This window comes from Mastomys coucha, unplaced genomic scaffold (genome assembly GCF_008632895.1).
Source record: "Mastomys coucha isolate ucsf_1 unplaced genomic scaffold, UCSF_Mcou_1 pScaffold3, whole genome shotgun sequence".
In the NCBI taxonomy this organism is placed as follows: Eukaryota; Metazoa; Chordata; class Mammalia; order Rodentia; family Muridae; genus Mastomys; species Mastomys coucha.
The window spans coordinates 44,826,850-44,841,967 of NW_022196909.1; the positions used below are offsets into that span (position 1 = coordinate 44,826,850).

The 15,118-nt window shown below is 44.0% G+C and overlaps 1 protein-coding gene across 3 annotated transcripts in view; it reads left to right on the forward strand.

Annotated features, from left to right (window-relative positions):
* The window catches only part of Btbd9 (BTB domain containing 9), a 364,895-nt gene that overhangs the window by 2,744 nt on the left and 347,033 nt on the right, over nucleotides 1–15,118 (forward strand). Inside the window, exon 1 of one of the 3 annotated variants that reach the window (XM_031346712.1) lies at nucleotides 1,889–2,018. The exons of the other annotated variants lie outside the window; for them this stretch is intronic. The gene's annotated coding sequence lies outside the window, so the exon portion shown is untranslated. Of the gene's footprint in view, nucleotides 1–1,888; nucleotides 2,019–15,118 lie in introns of those variants that run through there. 3 annotated transcript variants of the gene reach the window in all.

A 15,118-nucleotide genomic window follows, 5' to 3' on the forward strand; every position in this document is an offset into this window, starting at 1 on the left:
TAAGCTACAAGTGTTATTTATTTATTTATTTATTTTGGTTTTTCGAGACAGGGTTTCTCTGTGTAGCCCTGGCTGTCCTGGAACTCACTCTGTAGACCAGGCTGGCCTCGAACTCAGAAATCCGCCTGCCTCTGCCTCCCAAGTGCTGGGATGAAAGGCGTGCGCTACCACCACCCGACGGTGTATTTGTTCCTTGAGATAGGGTTTTCCATGTAGCCTTGGCTGGGCTAGAACTTGTGCTGAAGAGTTAGTGTATTTCTGACTCTGCTTCCTGAGTACTGGGATTCCAGGTGCTAGCCACTAAGCCCTGCCTAAAAATAAATGTTATTTTTACTTAAAGGATATCTGGCTGAGCCAGGATGAAATTTCTGTATCCCTTGATTTCATTTAGTGATTGGAATAAATGTTTCATTCCTGTGCAGTTATCCTGGGTTGTCAGTATTGCATGGCTCAGCCACTAAAATCTACCTAATGGGCTTAGGCTGCTGTTCTGGACATTGACAGAAGTGCTGTGGCCAATGTCGTCATCTGATGACGCTCAGTGACACAGTTTCCATCAGGATGATCTCTCACAGTGCCCTGCCAAACAATAATTGCCAATCCTGTGACAAAGGTACGAATATGTTAGCTAGAAAGGGAATCTGTCTGAAGAAAGGTACTAAGTAAGAGACAAAAGGATCTGACAGGAACTAGACTGCTGGAGAATTTTAAGTCATCTATAACGTTCTTTGTTATTAGAAAACTCGAGCTCTTTGTAGTGACACATACTTGGGACCTCAGCACCCGGAAGGGAAAGTCCAGAGGCTGAGCGGCAGTGAATCGAAGCTAGCCAGGGCCACGCGAGATTTTGTCGCCCCCTTGTCTCCCCCACTTTCCCACCAAAAAGACAAAATTCTGTGGCATGGCTTGTAAGCCGGAGGTGGGATCGCTGAGATGTGTAGAGTTACTTGGCTAGTGCTGCATTATTTAACAACTCAGCAAATATTTATGAGGCGAGAGCTATGACTAGACATTCATTCTGTCAGGGGCTGAGAGGACATAGACGAATGGGTGCTCTGATCCCTTTGACACGTAAGGGTCGATCAGCCATGGTAAACTACCGGCTGTCGTATGTTGCGATAAGTTAATCACTTTGAGCATTAATAAATTACTAGAGGAATTGATCACACTTGAAAACATTGATGGCAAACGATTAGAGAGAAGGGGATAGCCCCAGAGATCAAGTGGATTTCTGCTGTGTGTGAAGAGGAAGCAACCTTCCGGGTAGACATTCTTAGCTGAACATTAAAATTGAGTGGTTCTTTCGGAAATGTCCTGAATTTCTTACCAGCCTGATAAGTGGCAGTAAAGTTAGGCTAGATATACTAGAGAGTCAAATTATGACCAGGTCTAGGCAGCTTCTATCCTATTTTTTTTTATTTTATCTATTTTATTTTTAGACAGGGTCTCCCTCTATAGTCCTAGTTGTCCTGGAACTCATTATGTAGACCAGGCTGGCCTTGAACTCACTGCTTCTGCCTCCTGAGTACTGGGATTAAAGGGGGTGCCACCACATCTTGCCTACTCTATTCTAAAAGGTCTAGATCCACTGTTCATTTACTTGGCAGTGGAAAGCCAAGGGAAGTAGATGAAGCCCATCGTCAGGAAGCAGCCAGCAGTCCCACGTGGGTGACTTTACAGTAGGGAGACAGGGATGTGCTGGTGTCTCAGGAAAGTGGGATGGATAGAGGTCAAAAACATTGAAGTTGCTAAAAGTTTAAAATTGTAAGTACATAGAGGGGAGGGGGATACGTTAAAGGTGGTGACCTACTGTGAGCAGGTGGGTGATTATGATGTCATTGATTAGAAAATAAAGGAGGGTGGGTTACAGTGCAGAGAGGCCGTGGCACTGGTAGTTTTAAGGAAAGTATGCAGAGTTTCAGTAGAGCGATCTCTAGGTAGGTCGGAATTCTCCTACGGAGTTGATGAGAAGATCAGGAACAATGTAGTGTAAATCACTGACTGCAAGACCCTCGGAGGTAAGAAGACACAAGGCCGAATCCTTGTGGTACTGTTGTGCTATTTATTGGCCGAGTGACCTTGTCTCAAATTAGTCTTTTATCCTCCGCTTTTTGTTGGAATTAAAGCATTCTTGTGAAGTTTGAGTGTACTTGGTGATAGCAGGATGTGCCTGGCACGCAAACGTTGAACAGTAATGGAAGTGGTCTAACTACATAAAATCAGAAGTTGGAAGTTAGAAAGGACAAAGAATGGGACTTGGGAAAGCAGGTCAATCATCGTTTAAACTCAGACTGGCTCTCAATCTGCTTTCTGTTTCCATGAAAAAATACTAGAAACTAAAGAGTTTATAAACAAGCCTGGTGGTGGTGGCGCACGCCTTTCATCCCAGCACTTGGGAGGCAGAGGCAGGCGGATTTCTGAGTTCGAGGCCAGCCTGGTCTACAGAGTGAGCTCCAGGACAGCGCCAGGGCTATACAGAGAAACCCTGTCTCGAAAAACCAAAAAAAAAAAAAAAAAAAAAAAAAAAAAAAAAAAAAAAAAAAAAAAAAAAAAAAGAGTTTATAAACAACAGAAATTTGTTTCCTTGGACTTAAAGAAGTTGAGATTTCCTTGGACTTAAAGAAATTGAGATGTCCAAGATCAGGTGCTGGCCTGTGGGAGGGGTTCTGTCTCTCTGCCGTTCTCCTTTTATGGGAGCCCCAGTTCTGCAGTAGCAGCAGAGGCCTTATGCTTTTATTACCTCACAGCCGCTCCGTCTTGGCAGTTACACTGAGGATTAGGTCTCCAATCCCTTTGGTCTGTAGAACCTTTTCCAAACTTTAGCAAGCAGCAGTAGACCATGGAGGCCTTGGTAAGACACAGAAACCCAGGCCCTTCCTCGTAAGTTTCCCAGTGAGTCCGTGTAGATGGGGCTGCACTGGGACCACATTGAAAGCAGCCGATGGAAGCCTGTGTGAGTAGAGGAGGAGTGAGCATGGGCAGAAACGATGAGGTGGTGTGTGTGGATCCAGGAAGGAGTGCAGAGAGAGTTGAGAATGGGGCGGTTTTCAGACTGAAGGCTCATGCCCTGAGTTCTTCCCTAGACTTCCACTTAGTGCTGTCTTCTCCAGAGGCTGCCAAAGCCGGGCGTGTGACAGTGTATGGATGAATATTTTAAGCTGCTGCTCGCTGTGGGCGAGTGTCTGTCCTTCACACTAATTCCATGTGTGCTCCTACATCGAGTGAGGATACTATTTCTAATTTTACACACATAAAGTAACAACAGAATTTTTCCATAAGCTGATGCATAACTGTGCATTTGGCTTTCTGTTTCATACTTGGTCCTCATTCCTTTTTTTTTTTTAAGAAAAAAAATGACAGTTCAGGTTGTAAAATCTGCTGGTTTTTTTGTTTTGTTTTGTTTTTTTGTTTTTGTTTTTGTTTTTTTTCTGTGAATTTGACACAAACTAGAGTCACTTGGGAAGTAATTGAGGAATTGCCTCCATCAGATTGGCCCGTGGCCGTGTCTGTTGGACATTATTGTTTTGATTGATGATTCACGTGGAGAGCCCAGCCTGCTGAGCTTGTCGCCGTCCTGGACAGGTGCTTCTGGGTGGTATGAGAAACTGAGAGAAGCTATGGAGCAAGCCAGTAGGCAGAGTTCCCTCATGGGCTCTGCTTCAGTGGCTGCCTTCGAGTTCCTGCTTGAGCTCCTGCCCTGACTTCCCTCAGTGATGGCCTGTGAGCTGTAAGCTGTAACCTTTTCCTCCCCAAGTTGGTTTTAGTCAGTGTATTACCACAGCAACAGAAAGGACACCGAGTCCTTGTGAATAGTGTCTATCAGGATCCAGTGTGGGTTCATACTGTAGGGAAGCAAATAATATGCTCCTTGTTTCTAGAGGGCTTACAGGAAGTTTGGTAAAGTGTGCAAAGAAAGGATAGAAACAGTAAGTTTAACCCTGGACACCATAGCTGTCATGGACTCAGGGCTCAGGGCTGTGTGAGGGTGGACATTAGGTGCTCTGTGCCACCTGTACTGAGGATTTCTAACATAGAGGATACATATTGGTAGTTTTTTTTCTAGTAGGAAGTTGTTTCTTTTCTCTGTCAAGATATTGTGTTTGCTTGGTGGTGGTGGTGCTCGACTTTAATCCCAGCAGTTGGGAAGCAGAGGCAGGCGGATCTCTGTGAGTTTGAGGCCAGCCTGGTTAGTTCCAGGATAGCCAGGGCTACAGTGAAACCCTGTCTCAAACAAACAAACAAACAAGAAATATATTAAGTATTAACTATTTCTCCAGACTGTGTGAAGTGTCAGGCAGGGTCATTGTCCATTGATCCAGATTGTGTGAACTGTCAGGGTCATTGCCCATTGATCCAGATTGTGTGAACTGTTAGAGTCATTGTTCATTGATCCAGATTGTGTGAACTGCCAGGGTCATTGCCCATTGATCCAGATAGTGTGAATTGTTAGGCAGGATCATTGTCCATTGAGCTTTGTTCTGGGCGCCTAAGACTGGTTGTAAATATATAGGATGAATGTATGCCCATGTATGTTGTCAGGATGGGGACGGATGCCTGATTTTTAAAATGTTCAGATAATACTGATAAGAACAGTATATTGAGAACTTGAAGTTAAATTTATCAACTTTTTGCATGCAAGGGCCATGCAAAAAGAGTATAGACGTGTTTAGCTTTTTTTCTTTGCAATCCAATTTGTAATTTGGTGGAGGAGAATGTGCAATTAGAGAGAGAAAATAGACTGCACAGGAATATGTTAAGGCTTTATAAATATTGATTGCAGGCTAGGTACTTGTGCTTGTTGAGTGGATAAGTGTGCAGTTTTGATTTCAATTCATAAGCCTTTGTAATCTTTCAGAATTATAACAAGTCTGGGACTGGAGTTGTAGCTTAGTTGGTAGAGGTCTTTGCAGGACATTTCAGATCGAATCTGTGATAGTAGGTCCAGTGCTTGTCTAGAGACCAAACCCTGAGTTGGATGTCTAATATTAAATAAGCTAGGCACAATGACACCCAGACTGCCCACACCTGTGGTCCTAGCATTGGAAGGTGAAGGCAGGAGACGCAGAAGTTCATGATCATCTTTAGCTATGTAGTGAATGTGAAGTCAGCTTGGGATATGTGAGACCCTGTCAAAATTAAAACGAAAAAGCCATAAATCTGGTCATATTAACCTCCTGGGCTACCTTATGCATCTGAATATGTGACACAGAAATATTCCAGTGGTCTATGTCCTGGCAGTTCATGATTTGGGAGGACTACCTAGTCTGTTAGCCAGCTTTCCTTTAGTGTAGTGTCTGAGACAGTCCAACTTAGTGAGAGAAAAGGTTGATTTTGCCTTATAGTTTTGAGCTTTATGTCCGTCATTGGCTAATGCATTACTTTCAGCCCTGTGATTTGTACTTGTGTTGGAGAAGCTCATCATGGCTAGAGAGTACAGAGGGTCCACAGTCACGTTTCAGGGCATGGTCCCAGTGACATAAAACCTCCCACTAGGCTCCACCTCCTGAAGGTAGCAGCACTCCTGTGTCCTGCTAATCACAGCCTAGGCACCAAGCCTTGGTGCATGGACCTTGGAGGATATTTCAAGTGTAAGGATAATGCTGGTTACAGTGTGTATCATAAATGTTGCCCAGGGCCCTGTTAGCTATAATGGCATTCCTGGAAGATGCAGCCCTCTTAGGAGTTGGGCCTACTAGAAGGAATTTAGGCTATTGGGACATTATAGAAGATATTTGGGATCCCATTTCGATCCTGGTAGCCTCTCTGCTTCCTAGCCACTATCTTCTGCCATGACACACTACTTCAGCACTGGTTAGAAAAGCAGCGGACCAGCCGCTGGTGGAGAGACTTCTGTGAGCTTAAAGAAATCTTTCCTCCTTTCAACTTCTCTGGCGTTTGTCAGTGATAGAAAGCTGACTAGTATAAGGGTCATTAACAACGAGGAGCCATGTAGTGAGTGGCAGTGTTGTGTGAGGCCCTTTCTGTATGTTCTTTAACTCTAATGATCTTGAAAACCTGACAACTATCCCATTTGTACTAATGAGCCAAGTGAGTTCCAGAATGGGGAGCAATTTGTCTGTAGTCTGTAGCCAGTGAGGGATGGCATTGTGCTTCAGCCCTAGGCTGGGACTCTTAAGTCCAATGCTTTTTCCAGTTAATGTCAAGTCCTGGTTTCAACATGGGGTCCCAGCATGGGAATGTCCTGATGGACGCATGCACATGTACATGCAAGCCCATGAATACATATACACACAGGCACTTCTACAGATTATACAAAAATTGCTAGAACAAGTCAGAATCTTAGAAAATACTTAAATACTTGAAGATAATTTGATAACATATTTAAGGTTAGAAAGGAAAGAAGACTTGACAGTCAAAGGCCGCATGCTGATTATCCTATGAGCAAGCGCTAGCTTTTGTTAGTTTTGGTTTTTTTCGGAGACAGGGTTTCTCTGTGTAGCCCTGGCTGTCCTGGAACTCACTCTGTAGACCAGGCTGGCCTTGGACTCAGAAATCTGCCTGCCTCTGCCTCCCAAGTGCTGGGATTAAAGGCGTGTGCCACCACTGCCCGGCTTAGTTTTTGAATGGTAAATTTTACATAAGTGTTTGGTTTTCTTTATATACAGGTACATGTTCTTGAGAAAGAGCTATAGTTTTCTAAGCTCATCAATAGCATTTGGAGCTCATCAATAGCAAGTAAATTCAGAACTTAAACCATTTTTCTTTATGGTGGTCTGAATGAAATTGGCCGCCATAGGCTCATAGGTTTGAATGCTTGGTCCTCAGTTGGTGGAACAGTTAGAGGGTGTGGCCTTGTTGGAGGCCTGTGCCACTGCAGCTGGTCTTGGAGTTTTCAGAAGCCCACGCCATTGCTCGTTAGTACTCTGTCTGCATCCTGCTTGTGGGTGTAAACTCCCGCTATCGCTCTGGTGCCTGGAAACTTTCTGTTATAAGTTGTCTCTTCACAGAGAGAGAGCAGTTACCAAGACATCCTTGAAGTCTCACCCCAAGCAGTGAAGTGCTTGAGGCTTAGTAGCTAATCTTTCTGCTTCTCCATTCCTGTTCCTTCCAGTGAAATGTTTATTTTTAAGTCCTTTCACCAAACAAATTCATTCTAATTATGGTATAATTCAGTTATTTTGATTTGGTTCATTCCTGGCATTTTGACTGAGTCACTCTTATTCATCCTATTTTCTACATTCCTGGAAATGTGGACTGTAATTATTTTGTAAAATTCAGCTTCATCTAACTTTGCAATAAATATTTGTACAGAAATTATAATTCGCAAATGCACTAGTTAATAAGTACCATACCAGTGTCTAATGCAGTCTAATGAAGCAAACTTAGTTGTTTCAAACAACACACATTTTTTTCTCAGTTACTGTGGGTCAGGCACTCACAAATAGCCTAGCTGGGCACTGGAGCTCAGAGAGCCTGGCGAGTTTCAGGTTGGCTTCTGAAGTGCTGTGGGCTTTGTCCAAAGGCTCAGGTAGGCTGGGGGACAACTGTCGGGCAGAGGCCTCACGCCGCGCATGGGGGGCTGCTTGAGGGCCTGTCTGGGTCACTTGGCTTCATCTAGAGCCACTGATGAAAGACTGAGGAAGAAGCCACACATCTGCTCGCCCTGTTTGAATATCAGTGTTACCTCTGTTTTCTTTCAATTACAGCTGAATCACTGAGTCCAGCCCCTGCTTAAGATAGCAGTTAGGCCGCAACTCTTTTGAAAGGAGGAATCAAAGAATTTGTGGCTAGCTTTATAAAGTGGACAAATTTTATGCAATCACAGGACATTTCTCCAGAGGAAGCCATTTCATCAGCTGAAATTGTCTCTGTTAGACACATGCAGTCATTTTTCTGATTCATGTGTTCACAGTATGGGAGAAATGATTACTGAAGCATTATAAAATTATTAAGTGAGTCTCTGTAACTGGAAGGTTTGTGGATTCCTTGAAGTTTTCTATCTGTCACATTAGCGTTCAGGCTAATGCGCTTGGAACACTTTCATTTAGGCATTCTTTTTATAGGAAGACAAGAAGAAAGAATGACAGGGTCTTATTGTGTAGTCCAGGGAGCTCTCAAATATATACAGCTATGCTTCTATCAGTTCAGTCCACCCGCCTCTGCTTCCTAACTGCTGCGATTAAAGGCGTGCACCACTACCGCCTGGCACACTTACAACTTTTCGTCCTTGATAATACAGCCACATGGTTTGTCCCAGTTAGTTTTGCTGTCAACCTGACACATCTGGGAAGTGCGAACCTCACTTGAACAGCCGTCTCAGTTGGCTTGACTTGTGGGAATGTCTGCTGGGCTGATTGTTGCATGAGGATCCAGCCCACCATGGGCAGTGCACTTCTCCTGTCATGGCTTCCTTGATGATAGCCTGTTAAGTGTAAGATGAAGTAAATCCTTCCCTCCACTAGGTTGCTTTTGGTCAGTGTTTTATCACAGCAACAAAGAAGTAAACTAGAACATTCTAGGTAATGTCATTTTCCTTACAAATTTCCTGAAAAAATGAAACAAAACAAAACAGAACAAAAGATGTGCTTCCTCAGCCTCTCTTCAGGCTTGTCCTACCTGTATGGCTCACCCATGGATACCACTTAAAAGAACAAAACATACTCAGTTGACTTCTCTGGACTGTTAGTCTGGGCGAGTTTCTCAGTCCATGTCTTATGGCGCCTCCAAGTTCTTATGTTTTTAATTAGCATATTTTAATTGTACAAAATGGTGGCTCATGATGGCTTTTCCTCATGTGTAAGTATATTTTGCCCCGGTGCAGTGTCTTGTAGGTTTGCCTGGTTAGAGCTTTTGGCAGGAACACCACATGTTCCTTCTTCAGTGTTTCCTTGTGACATGTTCTTTGTCCTCATGGGCACGCTGACTTTGGTCCCTCAGCTCCAGTGGGCCTGCTGGCTCTCCACAGTGAAGCTCTGCTGCTCTTCCCATGGAACCAGGATGTTCTTCGGAGAGGTATTGGGACTGCGCCTGTTGCTGCTCCAACTTTCACCTGCCAGTTTAGCATCCTTCGTAGTCTTTCCTGAGTCCGTTGTTGCTGAGGTTGTTGTCCAATTAAGGTTTACTGGTGTCATCGTTCTTTCTGTAATTTTAATTGTTTTCCCCATTATCTAATTTGTGAGTTACTACTCTGTGAGTCTGTGGCGGGATTTGTAGATTTTTAAAACATGAATCATCATTTAAAATTATCCTCGATTTGGCTAACGGGCATCTTTTCAAGTTGCTGCTGTGCCTTTCTGCCTTGGTCCCGTGATTCTTGGATGTCCTCTTTATTTTCTGGTTCAAGATAGTCCAGGTCTGTCTCATATTTTCCTTACTCTTGCCTTGGAATCAAAATTTTCTCCAAAGAACCCTAGCACATTCAGAAGCAATATCTGGGCGTTAGGTCTGGCCATAACTACTGGATGGCATTGCTTCTAGACTCTCTTAACAAATAGCTGCTAGGATGCTGTGTGTGTGTGTGTGTGTGTGTGTGTGTGTGTGTGTGTGTGGACTGTATACCCTCCCTCGGGGCCAACCCTGTACTACTGGGTTTATTGTAGCAATTTGTTTTCATTGCCGTGACTCCTTCCTTTTCCAAAGTGCTGGTCCCCTGCCCCACCACTGACAGCTTCTCACCCATTTGCACACTGCACAGTGTATTGAGGTTTGAAATTGCTGACTTGTACCTCTGTGAAAAGAAACTCATTTACTAGAGGGCAACATTCTTTGTGAGCGTTAGCTTGAGGGTCGTGGTCCCGATACCGTGTTCAGGTTCTGGGTTAGCTCTCCTCTCACCCTTCCTTCCATGCGGCTGTCACGTCCATTGGAAATGTGCACTTTGGTATTTTGGTTGCACTTCATATTAAGCTCTACTCTTTCCACTTTTGCTCATTTTATTGTCTTTTTTTTTGGTCTGTGCAAATCATTAACATGATTCCACAAATCTGTTTATAAAGAATTGTCACTGTCTTCTGACCTTTCCATGTGGTTTCTTGTCTTTGCTGGCAGATAACGAATGCTTTTTTTTATCAATCAAGTGATCTTGCACATGCCCCACAAACACTTCATTATAGGATGTGTACATTAGAACTTGCGGAGGCACGTGGTATTCGAACCTTGAGTCTTAGGGCAAACTGTTTCTCATGGAAATACTTCACTTTCAGGAGCGTGAACTGCACTCCTGAAGCCCGATGAGACTGATGCTGCAGTCTTCAGTGCCTTGCTGATGTGCTAGAGGTTAAAGGCAGTGTGGTGGAGAAAGAAATCCTTTGGCAATATCTCATCTGCACCAAATAATAATAATAAATAATAATAATAATAATGATAATAACAACAACAACAACAACAACAATTATTATTATTAGTTTTGTTTTGAAAGAATTTCTTTGTGTAGCCCTAGCTGTCCTGGAACTTACTTTGTAGATCAGGCTGACCTCGAACTCAGAGATCCATATGCCTCTGCTTCCTGAGTCTGGGACTAAAGGTGTGTGCCACAACCTCTCAGCTCTCATTAGCTATTTATATCACATTTGCATCAGGTATAAGAATTTTGTTCAAGGTCCAAAGGGTACATAAGTTATGATTATGTGTATAATCCTCACCCCATCTTAGAGTCTCTATTTGTTATAAATAGCCTGTGTCATGTCTGGTTCATTAATTCATTAAACAGAAACTTATCAAGTACCTCTTTAATGCCAAGGCACACCTCTAGTGTTTGGAGTCATAGACATGAACAAAACAGGCCGAGAGCTATACTGTGGAGCACCCATTCTGTCAGGGGGAGTGTCTGGTGATGTGCCTCAGCAGGGAAAGGGGCTTGCTGCCAAGTTTCACAACCTGAATTTGATTCCTGGTTCTCACATGGTGGAAGAGAATTGACTCCCAAAAGATGTCTTCTGATATCCAATGTGTTCCATTTCTAAATAAAGAAAAGAGATAATCAATAAGAGGCAAAAATTAAATTTCATAGGCTGTGGATGGAACTTAGTAGAAACTTATTATCATGTTTGAAGACTTAGGTTTCATCTTATCACTAAAGAAAAAAAAGGCCTTATGTATCTTTAAAGAAATAGCCCATGTAAATACAGCATGCTTCGGTGTTTAAGAAAACTCACTATAAGAAAGGGCTCTCTTCCGAGTCTTCATACATCCGTCATTGCTTCCCTCTCTGCTCTCAACATGTCTCTCCCTCCGACTAGCTGCTTCTTTCCCAGGTTACCCCACCTCTGTCTTCTATTGTAATTTTTACCTGTGGTATTTCCCACTTCCCTTAAGATCTCTTTTTGTCCCCTCTCTACTCCATTTCCAGTTGTAAGACCTATAAATATATCAGTGCACACACATAAATGTGATTTTAAGTTTAGATTATGCATATGAGAAAAAATGCAGTGCTTGTCTTTCTGAGTCTTGGTTATTTTATTAAACATAGGGTTTCCAGTTGCATCCATTTTCCTGTAAATGTCATGATTTCTTTCTTTAGGGCTGCATACAATTGCATTGTGTATATGTACCACATTTTCACCTGTTGTTGGACATGTAGACTGTCCCTGTTTCTGTCAGCTGTGAATAGTACAGCTGGGTTCATGGATGTGCAAGTCTCTGGTATGAGAGGATTGAGTCCTTTGGGTGTACACCTTGAGTTGTATAGCTCAGTCATACAGCTATTTTAGTTTTAGTTTTTGAGAAGCTGCCGTATTGATTTTCATTGTGGCTTTACAGATTTACACCAGTAGTGACTAATGGCTTCCCACCCCAAATTCTCACCTGTAATTTCTGTTGTTTGTTGTCTTTTTTTTCTTTTTTAAAGATTTATTTATTTATTTTATATATGTGAGTACACTGTAGCTGTCTTCAGACACACCAGAAGAGGGCATCAGATCCCATTACAGATGGTTGTGAGCCACCATGTGGTTGCTGGGATTTGAACTCAGGACCTCTGGAAGAGCAGTCAGTGCTCTTAACCACTGAGCCATCTCTCCAGCCCCCATTATTTGTTTTCTTGATGGCTGGGATAAGGTAGATGCTCAAAGTATTAACTTCCCTGATGGCTAAAGATGATGAACATTTTAAAAAATTGTCATTGATAGTTCAAATTTTTCTCTTAAGACTGACCTGTTTAGTTTTTTAGCTCATTTATTGTTTGGTCAGATGACTTTTATGTTTAAATTTTGGAGTTGTCTGCATCCTGACTATTAATCCTTTGTCTGATACACAGTTGGCCAAGGCTTTTCCCTCATTCCTGCAGGCTTTCTCTCCGTTCCGATGACGATGGCCTTTGCTGTGCAGAGGCTTTTAATTTCGTGGACCCCAGTTGTCATTCGGGACTATTTGCTGTTATTGGGGTCTCATTTGGAAAGTCTTAGCTCACCTCTCACTGTGTGTTCCTCTACCAGCTTCGGGTCTTACGGTTTTGATTTATTTTAAATTGATTTTTGTGGCAGATCAAAGACATAAGTAGTTTTATTCTTCTACATGTGGAAATCTAGTTTTCCTTTAATAAAGAGGCTGAGTGTGCTGGTTTGAATGCGGTTGGCCACCATAGGCTCATAGACATGCATGGTTAGTTCCTCGTTGGTGAGCTGTCAGGGAAGAATTAGGAGAGGTGTGGCCTCGTTGGAGGAGGTGTGGCCTTGTTGGAGGAGGTTGCAGGTTGGGGGGCTTAGAGGTTTCAGGAGCTCACACCAGGTCCGTCTGTCTGTACCTTCCGTCTCTGATTCTGCCTCTCTCTCCCTCTCTGACTGCTGCTGTGCTCCCCACCATGATGAAAATGGACTGACCCTCTGAAACTGTAACCAAGCCCCCAATGAAATGCTTTTCTTTATAAGAATTGCTGCGTCTAAGGTGTCTCTTCACAGCAGTAAACACTAAGACACTGGCTTTCTCTAATGTTTGTTTGTGACAACGTTGAAAAATTTAGGTGGCTGTAACTGTGTTGATTTATTCAGGTAAATGTAAGAGGAGCACTAAGAAAATAAAAACAAAAGTACTTTTTAACATGGCTCAGCAGTTAGAGTACTGGATGCTTCTCTAGAGGTCCTGAGTTCAAATCCCAGCAATCACATGGTGGCTCACAGCCATCTGTAATGGGATCCGGTGCCCTCTTCCAGTGTGTTTGAAAACAGTGAGAGTGTACTCATATACATAAATAAATACATAAATATTAAAAAAAAAAAAAGAGCCAGTACAGCAAAATTCAAATACTACAAAATGTGTGAAAAGGGGAAGGGAGGACACGGAGGGCAGCACAGCAGCCACTGAGGAGGACAAACACTGTCTAAAAATGAGAAGAGCCAAGTACATTAGATGAAGGGGATAACCATTTACCAAATACAGTTCCTGCTAAACATGTAGAAAAAAACCAAATCACACGATGGGGGGGCGGGCGTGGTAGAAAAGCTGCCTTCCGAGCCGTCACAGCATGGAGGCTGCTGTTGTTCACATGCCTGCTACATGTTACAGAGTCCGCTGGAGAGCTGGACTCTTGTTCCCTGCCTTCCTCTGCTGCTCTGTGTGTCTTCACGGTGGTTGCTTGCCTTCTTTGCCCATCAGGGGCCTCTGCTGGCCACACCTAGCTTTGCATCCTGTAGGCGAAGCAGCTTTCTGAGACGCCCAAGGACTGGTCCCTAGTTTGGCTACTTTAGCTGAAGGATGTCTCCCAGGTTCATTGGGATTAAGAAGGGAACCTCAGTACTAGGATGAGTGGGTGCCTAGCAATCCGACATGATCAAGGCCTCCTGGATACCCACAGTCACCTTGTTAGAGGATGCTACGAGGGGTTTTGGGTATGGCCCTGGATCTTCAAATTCTCAAGGCCACAGGCAACAAAAAGATAGGTGGCCGCAGACTTGATCCATCCTTAACCCTTAGGCTCAGAGATATCAAACTTCAGGGCAATTCTGTTGCTGGGATCTGTTCCATGCCATCATGGTTAGTTCTGCCACCGCCTGTGCACTTCCTGCCTTGTGCTAGAGTTTCCTGCCACCTTCACCCTTCAGCTTGTCGGGGTTCAGCTCCCTGACTCTTCACATCTGCTTCTCTGGGGTCCTCAGCCAGAGGCTAAGACGAGGCAAATTGAGGCTCTGTAGGCTGGGATCTCTATTTTGGGTGTCCTGGGTGGTTCCACTTCTCTCTCAAGTTAGTGCCCAACTTCTGCCCTCTAAGGGGTACGATGCGATTTCTCCTTGCTCTTGACTTGTGAATGGAACCCTAGTCTCACCAGCACCTGGGGGTGGCTTTCAGGCTTGTGGAGGGAGGGCTGTGGGCTTGTCCTGAGGGCTGGACCACCCCACTTTGTTGTGGCTCACACTTTGGAAAAGACTGTATAGCTCAATGTCTTCTCTTAACAGCTTGGGCTTAGGTTTTTCCCAGAATCCTTTTGCTTTCTGTATGGATTGCTGAAGCTCTGCCTCTGTTCTGTCTTTGCTCCAACTCTGCTTTGCCAGCTCGCACAGAGGCAGCCACCTGTCTGTCTTTCCCAGAAGTCCTAGGTTTAGTTTCCTTTCTTGTTTGTTTCTGAGACAGGATCTTAGGTGTTTCAGGCTGGCCTCAGATCCATTATGTAAGGGAGGATGACTGAACCCTCCTGCTTTCTCCTCCTTCCTGGTTTTAAGCAATACTCATTTCTCTGTGCTACTGCATCCTGGGGGCTTTCCGTCGTCGGCACACTAACTGCATAGAGCTTCGGTACCTGTGGATAGCATAGCAGGGCTCCTGAGTGTTTTGCAGACTTGGAGATTCATGAAAGAATGCACCTGCAGAAGCAAGCATGGGGAATTAGTTTACAAAGGTTACAAAGGCCAGGTGTTGCGGTGGCATTCTTGGGAGATTTAGTTGGGTAAGGCACAAGCAACATTCACCAAGGTGATTGGGAAAAGTTTGCAATAGCACAACAGCCTGTGCCAGCGGTGGTTTGAATATGCTCGATCTAGGGAGTGGCACTATTAAGGGGAGTGGGTGTTGGAATAGGTATGGCCTCACTGAAGTAGGTATGGCCTTGTTAGAGGAAGTGTGTCGCTGTGGGGGATGGGCTTGGAGACCCTCCTCCTAGCCAGTCTTCTCCTAGCTGCCTTTGGAACAAGAGATGGAACTCTCAGCTCCTCCAGCCCCATGCCTGCCTGGA